General features: G+C 33.6%; 1 protein-coding gene across 8 annotated transcripts in view; it reads right to left on the bottom strand.

Moving 5' to 3' along the window:
- Nucleotides 1-2,989: 2,989 nt before the first annotated feature.
- The window catches only part of rorab (RAR-related orphan receptor A, paralog b), a 30,412-nt gene continuing 28,186 nt past the window's right edge, over nucleotides 2,990-5,215 (bottom strand). For 5 of the 8 annotated variants that reach the window (XM_027021784.2, XM_027021785.2, XM_027021787.2 and 2 more), the window contains one exon: nucleotides 2,990-5,215. This exon is cut by the window's right edge and continues 1,011 nt beyond it. The gene's annotated coding sequence lies outside the window, so the exon portion shown is untranslated. The other 3 variants (XM_027021786.2, XM_027021788.2, XM_035527415.1) reach the window with 1 other exon arrangement.

Raw genomic sequence — 5,215 nt, 5'->3', positions numbered from 1 at the left:
GTGGAGATTTGAGAGAGACAGTGATTGCAGCTTCAGGTGGACTGACTCTTAAATACAACCACAGTGTCTCCTCCTACCTCCTCCAACACACTCTCACACCCACCCACACTCCTACACACATCACTTATCATCTCTGTAATGAATTGCTGGTTATTCAGGATTTAATATTCACTATTGTAACTAGTGTTTGGGCCAAGCATACATTTTAAACATGTTAAACACTATATTAAATCCTATATTAAACAGTATATTATATATTAAACACTATATTAAACTTGATATTAAACCCTATATTAAACACTATTATATATTAAACACTATATTAAACCCTATATTTAACACTATATTATATATTAAACACTATATTAAGCACTATATTAAACACTATTTTAACCATATATTAATCCCTATATTACATATTAAACACTATAGTAAACCATATATTAAACACCATATTATATTAAACACTATATTAAACCATATATTAAACACTATATTATATATTAAGCACTATATTAAACCCTATATTTAACACTATATTGAATCATATATTAAACCCTATGTTAACCCTATATTAAACACTATATTACATATTAAACCCTATATTAAACTCTATATTGAATCATATATTAAACACTATATTAAATCATACATTAAACCCTATATTAAACACTATTTTAACCATATATTAAACACTATATTACATATTAAACCCTATATTAAACACTACATTAAACCATAAACACTACATTAAACCTTATATTATATACTAAACTCTATATTAAACACTTATTAAACCAGATATCAAGCACTATTTTAACCCTATATTAAACTCTATATTAAACACTATATTACACCATATATTAAACACCATATTAAACTCTATATTAAACACTATATTATATATTAAATCCTATATTAAATACTATATTAAACTATACATTAAACAATATATTAAACACTATATTAAACTGTATATTAAACCCTATATTAAACACTATATTAAACCCTATATTAAACCTTAAACTGTATATTAAACACTATATTAAATACTATATTAACCCCTATATTATACACTATATTAACATGTATATTAAACACAATATTAAGCCGTACATTAAACCATGTATTAAACACTATATTAAACCAAATATTAAACACTATATTATATATTAAGCACTATATTAAACCCTATATTTAACACTATATTGAATCATATATTAAACCCTATGTTAACCCTATATTAAACACTATATTACATATTAAACCCTATATTAAACTCTATATTGAATCATATATTAAACACTATATTAAATCATACATTAAACCCTATATTAAACACTATTTTAACCATATATTAAACACTATATTACATATTAAACCCTATATTAAACACTACATTAAACCATAAACACTACATTAAACCTTATATTATATACTAAACTCTATATTAAACACTTATTAAACCAGATATCAAGCACTATTTTAACCCTATATTAAACTCTATATTAAACACTATATTACACCATATATTAAACACCATATTAAACTCTATATTAAACACTATATTATATATTAAATCCTATATTAAATACTATATTAAACTATACATTAAACAATATATTAAACACTATATTAAACTGTATATTAAACCCTATATTAAACACTATATTAAACCCTATATTAAACCTTAAACTGTATATTAAACACTATATTAAATACTATATTAACCCCTATATTATACACTATATTAACATGTATATTAAACACAATATTAAGCCGTACATTAAACCATGTATTAAACACTATATTAAACCAAATATTAAACTGTATATATTAAACCCTATATTGAACACTATATTAAGCCCTATATTAAACACTGTATTAAACACTATATTCCTTTGTCTTGCTTCCCTATTTGTGTATTTGATCACAGCACTCTCACACATTCATCCATGTATTGTGTATTTTTGGTTTAACAGTTTTGAGTTGATAACTTTACACTCAGATATTTTGTCTAATGCCACTTCTAAGAATTTTTAAAAGAAATATCTGTGATAATATTAATACCCAAACAGTTGTGAGTTCTGGCATGAGGGATGAATTTCTCACCTGTTCTGAAGTCTGTCCGAGGGGCTGTTCTGAGGAATCCTGATGATTCAGTAGAGTGGATTATAGCTCAGATCTACACAATCTGATAACACTACAGTCTAAGTACACTACAGTCTAATTACACTTTCCAGGGCCACACCCTGACTTTTTACTGTGAGCCCTAATGTTTATGTGGGTGTGTTTCAACAGCAATAACCGAACAGTTCACTGATTACAGAGACGTTCATGGGAAGTCTGTCGTGCCTTTGCTCAACACCATTTGTGATGTCTGTGTTTTACACTGATAACAGATAGCAGAGCAATATCCACATGCAAACTACAAATATGCAGTGGTTACAAACACCTAACCAGCATATACACACCTAAACACTAACGTATATATAAACACTTAACCAGCATATTTAGTAGGATGTGACTGAGACTCTACAGACTGTATGTCACTGTATGACAGATTAATGTTTAATGATAATTAGTTTGTGCTTAATGCCACGTTTTCAAGTTCACCAAGAATGAAAACTTACACGAGACTTCTGGGAAATCCAAGTGAACCTCTCGTGTCTTTCTGTTTCCTCAGAGAGGTTAGAAACACTGAGTGTTAAAGGCCATGTTTGTAGAAGCAGTGAAGTGAAAGAATCCTTTAATGAAGTAGCTACAGAGATGGAGGAGGAATATGTTCTGATCTCATATGCTGAGATTTAACACTTAAACCAGGTTTTCAGAAAGACCATTAAGGATCAACGTCTCATGTGACAGTCTATATATTCTGTATAAAACTAAAGACATAAGTCTTAATACATTAATACTCGATCAGTCTCGAGTGCTTCAAATACTTTTACAGAGCTAGAAAAAAGAAAAAGAGACCAGTGGACAAATCCACTTCTATCACAAGTTATAGGTTTTTAATCAACTTTTAATTACTATCATCAGCACATTCAACACACCATTTGACAATGTGTTACAGGACTTTTATAAAAGCTGTTGAGGAGGTAATCTTTCTAAGCACAACTTCACAATATTCAGCTGAGATTAAACCAAGTTTCAAAAAACACTACATTTCAGATTGTTTTTTTACAGGTGTATATACAAAACTAACAGAATACTTAGATTTATGGGTAGGAAACTATTGCTAGAGGGCAACTCAAGACCAAGTCAAGAGTGTTCAAGGATTTTAAACAAAAGTGTTTGATTAAATGTTCAAAAAATATTTCTCAAGGAGAAACCTCATCCTTGGGGTGAGTCATTCTTTATTACAAACTGTGATGTACTCAGATGATCAGTATGTTACACACAAATGAGCATATCATAGCGTGCTTGTTGTACAAAAGTTTTGGTCTTTCACCTGTGAAAAATTCAACAACTTTAAAAAGACTGTATTACTGTGATACTGAAAACATACATATAGAGAAGGTGTTGGTGCCTGGAACCAGTCAGAATTACAATACTGCTCCAGTATGAACCAGTCAGAATTACAATACTGCTCCAGTATGAACCAGTTAGAATTACAATACTGCTGCAGTATAGAACAAGCATCCAAAAAAAAAAAAAAAAAAAAAATACAACCTGCACATAGAAACAGAATACTTCAGTCCTCTGGACTAGCACAGAAACAAGCGTCCACATGACAGACCAGCATCACCACAGAAATGTACTTATCCATAATGATTCAAGATAATGTTGAAAAGAAATGAAGCTCATTAAATCAAAAGGTCTTTTACAACAACATGAGTCTATAAAAAACAAAAGTCTTTCCAAAGTTGCTGCTACAACAAACAAACAGAATGACCCAAGCTTATCTTCGGGTCACTTCAGGTCCTGCCGACACATGGCTGAAGGCTCACACACTCAGAAACAAAAGTGAAGGAAGCCACACAGGGTCTGTGGTTAAAGCAAATGCATGCAGATTTCATTTGCAAAGTAACATTTTGTCACAATTATTGCTTTTCATTCATTGTTGGGCTGGCAAACGTTTCTTATTGATTAATTTGCAATAAACCCTGATTTTGTTGTTGCCACTGATTTTGCATTATTACAGTAGTTGTACTGTGTTACTCTCTTTCTCGATTCAATAGTACATTAGTATCCCTGAGCATTTCCCAAATACCCATTTTATGAGGTCAAATGTTAAATAGATTGTCTTTCACAAAAATTCATGCTAGTAACTACAGCACACATATAGTTGAACCAGCCCTTACAAATCCCACTGTGGCCAGATTGATTCCTGTCACTTGAACAGGCCTATTGCTTTAATGTTATGTTGACCAAATGTTAAAAGTGTCAAATTTGGTTTGCACAGTGTGCTAATAATGGCCATGGCTGGAATTCTGAGGACTGACGAAGCACGGTGAAAGCAATTCCAAAGTGGGGCAGGGACGATCACTGCGGGAAGCCAGAAGATGGAAGAATGAAGGACTGGAACCTCCTCTTTCCCTGAGGAACTGGAGCAGCGGCCACCCATTTCCTTTACAAAGCGCCGCAGTTCTGGGAAGGGTTAGCCACTGCCTACAATCACATCACATCCCACCCAGATTCCCACTCATCCCAGCTACATATCCCAGATTTCCACTCATCCCAGCTACATATAAAATGGCCAATGCTTTGCTTTTGGCATACCACCATGCCAGTGAAATGAGCTACGGTCAGCACAGTCATGTCATAACTACCCACACGATCAGCACGGTCACATCATAACCATCCACACAGTCAGCAAGGTCACGTCATAACCACCCACACAGTCAGCATGGTCACGTCATAACCACCCACATGGTCAGCACGGTCACGTCATTACCACCCACACAGTCAGCACGGTCACGTCATAACCACCCACACAGTCAGCACGGTCACGTCATAACCACCCACATGGTCAGCACGGTCACGTCATTACCACCCACACAGTCAGCACGGTCACGTCATTACCACCCACACGGTCAGGTCATTACCACCCACACAGTCAGCACGGTCACGTCATAACCACCCACACAGTCAGCACGGTCACGTCATAACCACCCACATGGTCAGCACGGTCACGTCATTATCACTCACACAGTCAGCACGGTCATGTCATTACCACCCACACGGTCACGTCATTACCACCCACACAGTCAGC

This window comes from Electrophorus electricus, chromosome 1, assembly GCF_013358815.1.
Source record: "Electrophorus electricus isolate fEleEle1 chromosome 1, fEleEle1.pri, whole genome shotgun sequence".
Classification (NCBI taxonomy): domain Eukaryota; kingdom Metazoa; phylum Chordata; class Actinopteri; order Gymnotiformes; family Gymnotidae; genus Electrophorus; species Electrophorus electricus.
Note: the sequence above shows the minus strand (reverse complement) of the source record. Positions and strands in the feature narration are given on the sequence as shown.